This window comes from Vombatus ursinus, unplaced genomic scaffold (genome assembly GCF_900497805.2).
Source record: "Vombatus ursinus unplaced genomic scaffold, bare-nosed wombat genome assembly UNPS02014909.1, whole genome shotgun sequence".
NCBI lineage: Eukaryota > Metazoa > Chordata > Mammalia > Diprotodontia > Vombatidae > Vombatus > Vombatus ursinus.
Genome location: NW_020954687.1, coordinates 9,232,179 through 9,243,916, shown reverse-complemented (window position 1 = coordinate 9,243,916; position 11,738 = coordinate 9,232,179). Strand labels below are relative to the sequence as shown.

The following is an 11,738-nucleotide window of genomic DNA, read 5'->3' as shown; positions in this document are numbered from 1 at the left end:
GATATATTTATTTATTTATTTATTTGTGGCATTAATTATCAAAACTATTTAGTACTGGCTAAGAAAAGAAGGTAGATCAGTTGAACAGAGTAGACATATACTTTATAGCAGTAAATGACTACAGTAACTTTGTTTCTGGAAAGTGTATTTTTTTCTTTTGTTTTTGTTTATGTTTTGAAAAGTGTAAAGTCAGTTCTCTCTCCTTTCCTTTTCTGCGCTGCGGCTGCAGCCATGAGTATGCTCAGGCTTCAGAAGAAGCTTGCCTCTTGTGTCCTGATGTGGAAAGAAGGTTTGGCTTGACCCCAATGAGATCAATGAAATTGCCAACCCCATTCCCGTCAGCAGATCCGGAAACTGATTAAAGATGGGCCGATCATCCGGAAACCTATTACTGTGCACTCTCGTGCCAGATACTGGAAAAATACTCTGGCTCGATGGAAGGGCAGGCATATGGGCATTGGTAAGAGAAAGGGTATTGCCAATGCTCTTGTGCCTGAGAAGATGACCTGGATGAGGCGAATGAGGATTCTGCGCTATCTGCTCCGAAGATATCGTGAATCCAAAAAGATTGACCTCCGTATGTACCACAGCCTGTACTTGAAGGTGAAGTGAATGTGTTCAAGAATAAGCGGATCCTCACGGAGCACATTCATAAGCTGAAAGCAGACAAGGCCTTTGAAGAAGCTCTTGACTGACCAGGCTGAAGCTCGCTGGTGCAAGACTAAGGAAGCATGAAAGCATAGGGAAGAGGGTCTGCAGGCTAAGAAAGAGGAGATCATCGAGACTTTGTCCAAGGAGGAGGAGACTAAGAGATGATCCTCCCCTATCTCCTCTGTACATAGTACCCTTCTATGTAGCTTATACAATAAATCTTGGCAGATTGTCAGCCCTGGAAAAAAAAAGAAAAGTGTAAAGTCAAAATTTATAGGAATAGAAGTCATTCCCCAATTGATAAATGGTCAAAGGATATAAACAGGCAGTTTTCAGATGAAGAAATTAAAGCTATCCATAATAATATAAAAAATGCTCTAAATCACTATTGATTAGAGAAATGCAAATCAAAACAACTCTGAGGTACCACATCATATCTATCAGATTGGCCAACATGATAAAACAGGAAAATGATATATGTTGGAGAAGATGTGGAAAAATTGGAACACTAATGCATTGTTGGTGGAGTTGTGAAAAGATCCAACCATTTTGGAGAGCAATTTCAAACTGTGCTCAAGGGGCTATCAAAATGTGCATACCCTATGACCCAGCAATAACATTTCTAGGTCTCTATCTCAAAAAGATCATAAAAATGGGAAAAGGACCCACATGTATAAACGTAGTTATAGCAACTCTTTCTGTGATGGCAAAGAATTGGAAATTGAAGGGATGCCCATAAATTGGGGAATGGCTGAACAAGTTGTGGTATATGAATGTAATGGAATACTATCGTGCTATAAAAAATGATAAGCAGGCAAACTTCAAAAAAACCTGGAAAGAGTTGTATGGACTTATGACGAGTCTCCAAGACAGATTACTAAGAAAAATATTTTTTTACAACTTTCATTCTCAGCTTTCTGAAAACACATTGTTTTCCAATTCTCTAATGACCTTATCATATAGCATTGCATATTTCTAGAATGTAATCTCCATGTGTGGGACAGTGACCTCCAAAATCAAGAGTTTGGAGTCTGAATCAGAGATCAGAAAAGGTCTTTATTCTTTCTCATGAGAAAGGTCACAGCCCTTGTCTCTCAAGCAGCAGCCTGTGCTGACATGGATTTTTGAGAAAGGTGAAACTCAACTCAGAGCTTTCTAGAAAAGTGAAACTTAGGCCTGAGGGAACTGCACTTTGGGCCATCTCTCACATCTAGAAGAATAAAGACTGAGTCTTCTCTAAGGATGTTATCCCTCCTGCAGAGTCCAGGACAGTATTCTGTGGACAGTTAACAGTAAATGTTATATTCTATTTATTATGTTCTATTATTCCTAATTTTGATGAAAAAAAAAAGCAAGCTGTGAACCTATATAAAGGTTTTAGAAGGAGTGGGAGTGGTGGCATAATCTTAAAAAAATGATTAAAAAGTTAGTGTTGGAATGGACTTTGAAACCATGTAGTCAGACCCCTAATTTTAGATATAGGTCTACCAGTATTGTGATTAGCTTTATTAGCCCTCACTAGATAGAATTACTCAGTTCCTGAAAATATGTTTCACAAACAGGATTTTTTCCAAAGGATTTACAGTGTCCCGTTTAGACTAAATAAAAACTTGTGTCTTAGACATCTTTGAACATGCAATACAAAGGGTATCCAGTGTATCATTTAGGAAGATTAAAATTTCCTAATGTAACATAATAAAATCAGTTTAATTATTTTCAGATCATGCATCTAAAAATTTCCAAAGCTATCAAAGAATGCAACCAACATTTTAATTCTTTAATTTTAATAGATATATATTTATTATCCACACAGTTATTATGCAATGAAATACAAGATTTATCAAGCTAGATGTGACTTTAGAGATCATCTAATGTCCAGTTTTAAAGAGGAAGAAAGTGAAGATCAGAGAAAGGAGGTGACCTGATAAAGTCACATAGTTACAGAGTGGCAAGAGGCCAATCTTGATCTAAGTCTTCTGCTTCCTCAATACTAGGTTACTTCCTATAATACAAGCTTTCAGGTAATAGATTGTAAAATAGACTCTTATAAAGAAGAATACATTTCATTACAAATATGTTTACCCAAATAGTGTGAATAAAAGAAAGTCACTTATCTTGTCATTTGTTTCGTAATGCTTAAAAAAAAGTAGAGTATGAGAGTTACTTTTATATAACTACACAATCTTTTCCTTAATAAGGAAACACAGAATATCAACAAATACCATTGATTTTGTGTCTACTGCATTTAGAGCATTGTGTTGGATGATAAAGTAAGTAAAAAGTTTAAAAAAGACACAGTTGATGCCTTCGTGGAACTTAGTGTCTTATAATATGAAATATTATGTCATCAGTGACATAGAGAATTCCAAAATAAAGAGTTATGTGAATCATAAACCACACAACCTGTGAGTAGTACAACCTATCCCACTGGGGGTCCAACTGACCAGTTCCAGTAGGCCCTCTCCTCTCCCCTCCCCTCTCCTCTTCTCTCCTCTCCTCTCCTTATCAGACAGTGCTCTGGTCAAAGGAAGGTAAATTTTGAAAGCTGAAAGTCACCTAGACATCTTGGGATTTACTGGCTAGCTTTCTTTCTTAAAGACCATGCCTTAAACCCAAAATCTCATTGATTGGCCAACAACAGGCCCCTACGCAAGCACCACTTAATGGGTTATTATTTGGGCTTGGATGGATCAGAATGAATGTGAATAGTAATTATTTCTCTTTTGGCAAGAAACCCTGAGGGTCTTACACTCCCAGTTTGATTTTTTAATTAAAGGTGCCATCCCTTGGCTAGCTTCTCAAACAGCCCTAATCACTGATTGGATGTTGCCTCAGTCAAAGGGAGAACTCGGAAAGACCTTAGCTTAAAAAGGCCAAGGTTGTCCAGATCTATATCTGGCCACTGGATCCAGATGGCTGGGGAGGGGAAAGTGAGGCTGGTAACTTTGCACAGCCTTTCTTCACGTAAAACCAATTCACTTGCAAGTCATGGCATCACCTCCCTGATGTCATGGTCCTCTTCAAGAACAAAGGACAAACCACAATATCCCCAGCACTTAGCACAATGTCTGGCACATAGTATACACTTAATAATAGATGCTTATTGATTGCTTAATAAGAAGAATTTGGCAGGGGAGATGAGGAGGAAGAGGAGAGGGTTAGAAAAAGTGACTCCCTTGAAAGAAAATACATGAAAAAGAAATAAATGAAGAAAAGGAACATTTAAGCATTTAAAAATATGCAAAAGACATCAGAAGGAAATTCACAGTGAGATACAAAGAAACAAGCCAGCTTTGAGAATAACATGTTACATTTATTACATCTTAATATTTATGCCTTAATATCTACTATACCTTAACTTACTATGCCTTATACCTGAAAACCAAAAAGATGAATATAACAGAGATTTGCAGGCTTATATTCAAACCTCTTTTCTTGATCTTTTTGTTTGGAAATGTTTAATGTTTATAATGTTTATCATGCTCAGAACAAAAAACAAGCTACATTTATTATTCAACAAGGAAATATATTATTTTCAGGTGTTATATTCTAGCAATAAGCAAAGTAGTTGTCTCTTTAGAGTCTCTTTAATATGCATGTACATTAGGACCAACCACATGGCTGGGTCATAGAGCTCTGGGCAATAGAGTTGATTAGTTGAGAAAGAAGAAAAGAAAATGTTTTAAAAAGTTGTCATTGTTCTGAAACTTAGCCTAGAGATTAATATAAAATACTACTCAGGATTATTAAAATATGAAAAATCTATGACTCTATCCCTGACCCTGGGTTTTTCTTTAGTTCATTCTCAAAACTGTTTTTGATAATATAAAGGCAGTTAACATTCTGTAACCCCATAATTTATTTGCTGTTGTTCAGTCATTGTCAGTCATGGCCAACTCTTCATGACCCCATTAGGGTTTTCTTCATGAGGACATTAGAGTGGTTTGCCATTTCCTTCTCTGGCTTACTTTACAGATGAGGAAATTGGAGCAAACAGGGTTAAGGGACTTGCCCAGGGTAACAAAGCTAATAAGTGTCTGAAGCTAGAATTGAATTCAGTAAGAGCAATCTTCCTGACTCCAGGCCTGGTGCTCTATCCACTGTGCCACCTAGATGCTCATAATTCATTTAAAATAATACAAGTGAAAAGGTTTCAGTGCTCATGCATGGCCACTACATCTCAAGAGTAGGGAAATCCTCCCCTCATACCTAAAGGTCATGAAAGGGTCTAAAACTAGAAAATTTATAGAAAGGAGGGTACAAGAAGATGGCTTATTGTCCCAGCAAATGAGCTTTTCTTTAAAAAAAAAATCAAAATACAAAATCAAAGAAACAAAAACCCATCTGCTTTAGCCATTTTTTAGGCCTCTCCTCTGTTTGCTGGTCCATTGCAGTAACTGTTAAGTTTGAGTCACAATTCCATTGTTGATTCTTGGCCCTACCCTTATTTGACCTTTTCCCTGCTATTTCTATTATAATCCTAGTTTGGAACTAAGTAGTTGTAATATACAACAGAGGTCTAGGGCATACTAGAAGCCTCTCACAAGTTTTTCTTTTCAAGAGAAAAAAGTTTAAGGCAATGAGGGCAAGGAAGATGATATTTCTCAGACCTCTTGTCCTTCATCCTGTCATAAGCATCCCTTCTATGCATTTCCAATATTTTCCTAGTAAGATGAGGGGAAAAAACATGGTGATTGTCAGAAGCACTCTCTTATTCCTCTTTCAGTTCCTCAAAATTATCATCGCCTTAATCCTGGAGGCAAATATCATGTCAATACTGATACTCTTCTCCTCAGCACCTAATGCCCCTGGGGCCTCTTCTTCTGACTTGTTACACTTCTATAACTTCATGGTTTCATCAGTATGGATCATCCTTGCATGCTAGAGATTACAACCCATTCATACCTTTGTATTCTGTGTAATCCATATCCATGGTGTACCACAAATTTTTAAAAGAATATCGAAGTACTAGAGATCTTTCTTGAGACCACTTAATACTTCAATGATAGTAGTGTATCATCATTAAGACCTTCTGTGCCATGTCTTTGAGCAAGCAAGTGTAATTTTCCATAAGGAGAGAATACTACTCCAAAAAGAGTTGCATTTACATACATAAAGATAAGATTGATTCTCACTTCAGTACCCATCCAAAGGTCTCAGTAAGATCAGGTGCCACAGGAAGGCCACCTTCCCCCATTTTTTTCCTCTTTTTGATGACATGCCATCATGTCACTCCTTCATCCCAATCGCTGTGGAAAGGGACAGAGAATCCCAGCTCTACATCAATCCTTCCCAACAGTTCTTCAACACCCATTCCCTTGAAGTTCAGGCATGGAAACTCACACTACCTGTATGAACAGAGAACACTAACTACAGTCCTTCCTGCAGGATGGACTTAATATTTGTACTATAGTTGCACCTTCTGAAACACCAGGGCCTTCTGTCTCTCCTGAAGATTAACCTATTTATATCAATTGGTCCCCCCAATTACAATGTGAACTTCTTGAGAGTAGGGGCTTTCGCTTTTCTAATTGTATTCTCTGTGCTTGGCACATAGTAGGTATTTAATAAATGATTTTTCTTTCATTTATTATCTTATTTCATTATCTATTTTTTTTCTTGCTACATGACAAGGCCATCTCATTTCCCCCCATATACTTGTGGAATGAAATCTTTTATGATGTTCCTTTCTGGCAAATCATCATCAGTATTATTCTGCAACCTACTTATGCCCACCTTTTCTCTCTTCATTATATTTTTTTTCCAGGAAGTAGCTTCTCATCATTAAAAGCAGTGCTTTATTTGTGAAAGCAATTGTGTCATTTCTCCTCCTCCTTTTTAATTCTAGTTCATTTTCTCTTTAAAACCTCTTTCTAATATATATGGATAGATAGATTTCATCATCCATCATAAACAAATATTTTTAAATGGATCACTCCTCCCTCTTCTAGAACCCTTCTTTCTGATCCTTTATAAAGAACTCACTGCTTTATGATTTTTTATGGCTTCTTTCTGAAAATAAGTCAAATGGTTTAAATAGTAATTAAATAAATTTTTTCAAAAAAATATTATTTTTAAAGAAACCCCATTATTAGAAAAAGTGTAAGTCACCTTGACAAAATTATCACTGGTATCATTTAAATGCTTATTTTCATTGTTTCATATAAGAAAATATTTTCTTATTACATTTTAACCAGTTATCTTAACAGAAATCTTCTAAATTCTTTATGTAATGATGCAATTTAATATGCTTTTGCAATTGGTCACTAGTATAGTTAAAAATAGAATTACTGGGGCAGCTAGATGGTGCAGTGGGTAGAGCACCAGCTCTGGAGTCAGGAGGACCTGAGTTCAAATGAGACCTCAGACACATAATTCTTCCTAGCTGTGTGACCCTGGGCAAGTCACAAACCCAATAGCCTCCCTAAAAAAAAAAGTAGAATTACTATAGGACATTGCATATGTGTGTGTGTGTGTATATGCCCATATATGTATGTATGTATATATATTAATTATATTTATTGCATACATAATTCACCCTTCCAAAATTAAGATGTTAGTGATTAATTTTTAACATTATTCAAAATTTCAACATTCTCATACCCTACCCAAATCCAACCAATAGAATCTTCATGCTTCATTATGAATGCAACATTATGCACCCAGTCTGTTCCTTCCTCAAGGAACAAATTGAAATGTATTTCCTCATTCCTTATCTGGGGTCAAGATTGTCCACTGAATTAAATTTTGAACATTTACTCATGCCATTATTTTTAGGTGTATTAAAAGTTGAATATAACTATAATGCATTATTATTTTGCTATCAGTCTCTATTTGGAAATAAATTTAGGAGGGAATTAGTTGGTATGAGAAGAACAGTAATCAACTTAGCCTTTAGAAAAGATGACAAAATATGCCTACCTCTTTTCTTTGTATTATGGAGAAATTTCAGACACTATTAGACTTAGTTAATTATTGTCTAGGTTTATTTTATTTTATTTTATTTTATTTTATTTTTTTGGTTTCTTTCTTTTTTTTCTTTATTGTAAGGTATCTTTCACTGAAGGTGAGAGGAGGGTTAGACATAATTAGAAATTTGGTGAAACTCAAACAAAAAAAATCTATGAATCTTGCTATATATGATCAATGTACATGCACAGATACATGTATACATGTGTATATATTTGTGTATGTATATACATACATATAAGAGTATGTATCTACATATAGATTTATAACAGTGGTCTTGGAATCAGAATTCAAGTGCTGCCTCTGCCAGTGATTAGCTTTTGGATGATGGGTAAAATATTTAACTTCTTTTTAATCTCAGTTTCTACTGTGTTAAATTTAGGAGTAGAACTGATCTTTATCATTTTTAAATTCTCTTTCAGCTCAAAGCTTCTACTATTTTAAATACACATAACTATACAGAAAGATTGAGCCCACAATGGAGTATTCTTTCAACACAAGTGTTAGTAAATGTGAATGTGCTACCCTTAAGGCATAGACAATTTTTTGGCAAATTGCTCCATCAGGCAGAACCAGTACAATCATAAAACTTGCATCAAGGGGGTATGAGAGGCAGTTGTCTTTTTGGATGTTTCCTTTTAGGCCTATCCAAACTGCAAAAATGAGTGCTTTGTTTCCACTTCTTACAATAATTGAAACCAGCATACTGGTATTGATATGGCTCCTAGTGAAACATCTGTTTGGAATTTAAATCTCTGCTTGGTCCATTAGGATCCAGTAAGATGAAATGAATGTTTCCCCAAACATCTGTTTTATTTTGGGATGTGGACAGGGCCATACTGTAAAATATATTGACTACTCACTGGACTGATTTCCTATAACAACAGAAACTGTTGGATGCTATGATTGAGTATGTCCTAGAAAGTTTAAATATTTGCTGTTTCATTTTTTAGAATGTATTTAACATTAGTCTTGTTGACATTCATATAGATTGTTTTTTGAGTACTTTCATCTTATATTCATCAGATTGAAAGTTGACTAAGTATGCTCATATCTGATAATTTATTATACATGAAAAGATAAAATCATATACTGGTTTTGTGGTCGAGTTATTCTTATGATTAATCATTTCAAATAAAAAAATTGGCTTACTTTTTCCTCTCAACTTTCTGAATCATTATGAAGTTAGTGCCTAATTTACCAAATGCTTATGTAACTGTCTGTACATTTCATTCATTCTACACAGAAAACTTGATATTAAAAATGTCAAATTATACCATGAGTAATATTTCTAAACATACTTTTTTTTCAGCCAAAGACAAGGTTTATAGAACATCTGTTATATTGGGCAGACTCTTAAGGAGTCTGAACATTAGTGAGCTATTGGCTAGATTTTAAGAATCCGAGCCCTAACCATGCTTTTTAATAGTAATATAGCAAACATTTATTTGTCAACCTTTTATATGGTTAAAACACCTTTATATGAATAGAAAAATGCACTTGAAAATCAAATTCATACATAGAAGTTTAAGACACAACTTCTAAATTACCAATTTTAAGTGTGGCAACACAAAAAAGCTTAAAAAAAAGGAAAAAAAAAACCACTCTTTCATGGGCTCCATGTTGTGTACTTAAAAACAGACATCACTAAATCTGGCAGTAAAGTCCTCCTTGGTCTGGGCCTTACCTACCTTTCTAGTAGTCCCAATGTGAAGCCCATACTTGAGCTGTTCTGGAAAATTTATCTTTCCAGATGATTCTTTACAAAGATTTAGTGCCTATATGTCTTGATGGCTGTTATTTAGTCTTCTTCAAATGCAAATATATACAAAATAAGTATGAAGTATTTTTCTATCTGATGAATGGATGAGAGTGGGGGTACGGAAGGAGAGGACATGCAAAGAAATGGAAGCACGTGTAGAGACACAATAGATGAAACAGTAAGTAGAACAATTTGTCTAGGATAGGGATTCTTAACCTGGGATTCCTTAAGGGTTGAAAAATCATTTTGAGAATATTGGGATCCATTGAAGCTTTTTTTTTTTGTGAGGCAATTGGGGTTAAATGACTTGCCCAGGGTCACACAGCTATTAAGTGTCAAGTGTCTGGTCTGAGACCAGATTTGAACTCAGGTTCTACTGACTCTACCTACTGCGCCACCTAACTGTCCCTCCATTGAAGATTCTTGAACAGGAGAGTCACATGGTCAGAATTGTGCATTAGAAATAGCAATATGACAGCTATGCAAAAAATAAATTGTAGAGGGCATAGACTTCAAGGAAGGAGACCAATTAGGAGGTCATTGTAATAATCCAGATGATAGTTAATGAGGGTCTCAACTAGGTGGTGATTGCTTGAGGAAGAAAAGGTGATAAATTCAAGAATATTATGGAGGTAGAATCAAGCATACTTTGTAATGAATTGGCTATGAGAGTAAAGAATTAAAGATGACTTTTATTTTATCTAGGTGGTAAGACTGATGGAAATTCAACAATAGATGAAGAAATATGAGGAAGTGAGGGTGTTTGGAAAGAAAAAATAGTTCTGTTATATATGTTGAGTTTTAGATATCTGAATGGACATATAGTTCATAATGACTAATTGTCAGTTAGGGTTGTGGCACTGAAGCTCAGACAGAGAATAGATTTGGTTATATAGATTTAAAAATAAATTGTTTAAATATAGTTGAATTTGTGGAAGCTGATGAAATAAATAAGAGATAATGTAGAGCAAGAAGAGAATAGGGATCATGACAGTGACTCCACAGGATGAGATACTGATCCAGTGAAGGAGACAAAGAAGTAATGTCCAAACAGGTAAGAGGGGAACCAAGAGAGAAAAGTAGCACAAAAACCAAGGGAGGAGACAGTATCTATTTCAAAGTGATCTCCCCTGTGATTTTATATCACTTTTGTCAAAGATAAATAAATAAAACATTAGAATTAGAAGGCAGGATCTTGGAAGGAATTTTAGTCCACTCCCTCACAGCTCTTATTTCATTTTACAGATGAAGAAGCTGAAACCTTGAGAGATAAAGTGACTTGTCATACAAAAAAAAATTGTAGCAGAGCTTGGACTTTTGAGCCTGGCTTTCCCGACTTCTATAAAATTAATGCTCATCCTACAGTAGCCATTAATCTCCCTGACTAGTGGTAAGCTTCTATGGGAAGGCACCAAGTTTTGCATATGTTTGTATCCAGCATGTGCCTGGCATACAGTAGGTGCACAATAATGCTAAGTAAATGACTCTTTCTTCATAAAATTAAGGAACAAGGGAAATATAAAAATTCAGTCCTTGAAGGCCAGATGTGTTTTATAATTTTGGCTGACTTTATGTGTGAATGCTTAGGTGTTCTTGAATTAATGCATCAATCATAAAATAAATTCCTCTGACTTTAACTTTTATTCAGTGAATTCTATTCAACATTTGTTCATTCTAATAAAGAATCTGTAGATTTTTTTTCCTTACAAAATTGAACTATGAATCATCTTGACTCCAGAGGATAAATCAACTGAATATAAAATTCCTCAATCCTACATTTATATCTTAAGAACATTTACTAATAAGCTGTCATCATTTCAGTTTCAATAACAACTCGGGAGAGCTCTTCTCATAGAATTAACAAATGTAATAATTTATAGGAATCAGCTCTCTGTTCTTTTGTTTTATAAATCCCTAAAAGAAATACCTTTCCCACCTGACAAATATTAATCAAATAGAATTCATATTTTGTGTTATCTAAGTTTATTTGTGCTTAGGAGATCTTGTTTCATCAAACTAATTTTCAAAATGTAATTCATTTTTGTTTAGTGCTTGGATTATCATTGTGGACTCTTCAATGGCTTGATGATTATACAAATATGTACTCTTATGGTCAATGCATTTGTCTGTCATAACCACATTATAATTTGTTTCTGGAAAGGAATAAAGAAAGAAAAAACCCTGCAACTCTCTCTTTGTACAACAACATATTAGCATATTAAAAAATAACTGTTCAATTAAAAATATGGGCATTGTCAAATTATAAAAGAAGCATTTGGATTAATGGTCATTTAGAGTTAAATAACTGCTTAAATTAGAGAGAATAAAGGATAACAGTACTCAATTTTTTTTATTG

At 34.8% G+C, this 11,738-nt stretch overlaps 1 pseudogene; it reads left to right on the top strand.

The window, feature by feature from the left end:
• The first annotated feature begins 231 nt into the window (after positions 1–231).
• On the top strand, positions 232–816 carry LOC114029138 (annotated as a pseudogene).
• The last annotated feature ends 10,922 nt before the right edge of the window (positions 817–11,738 follow it).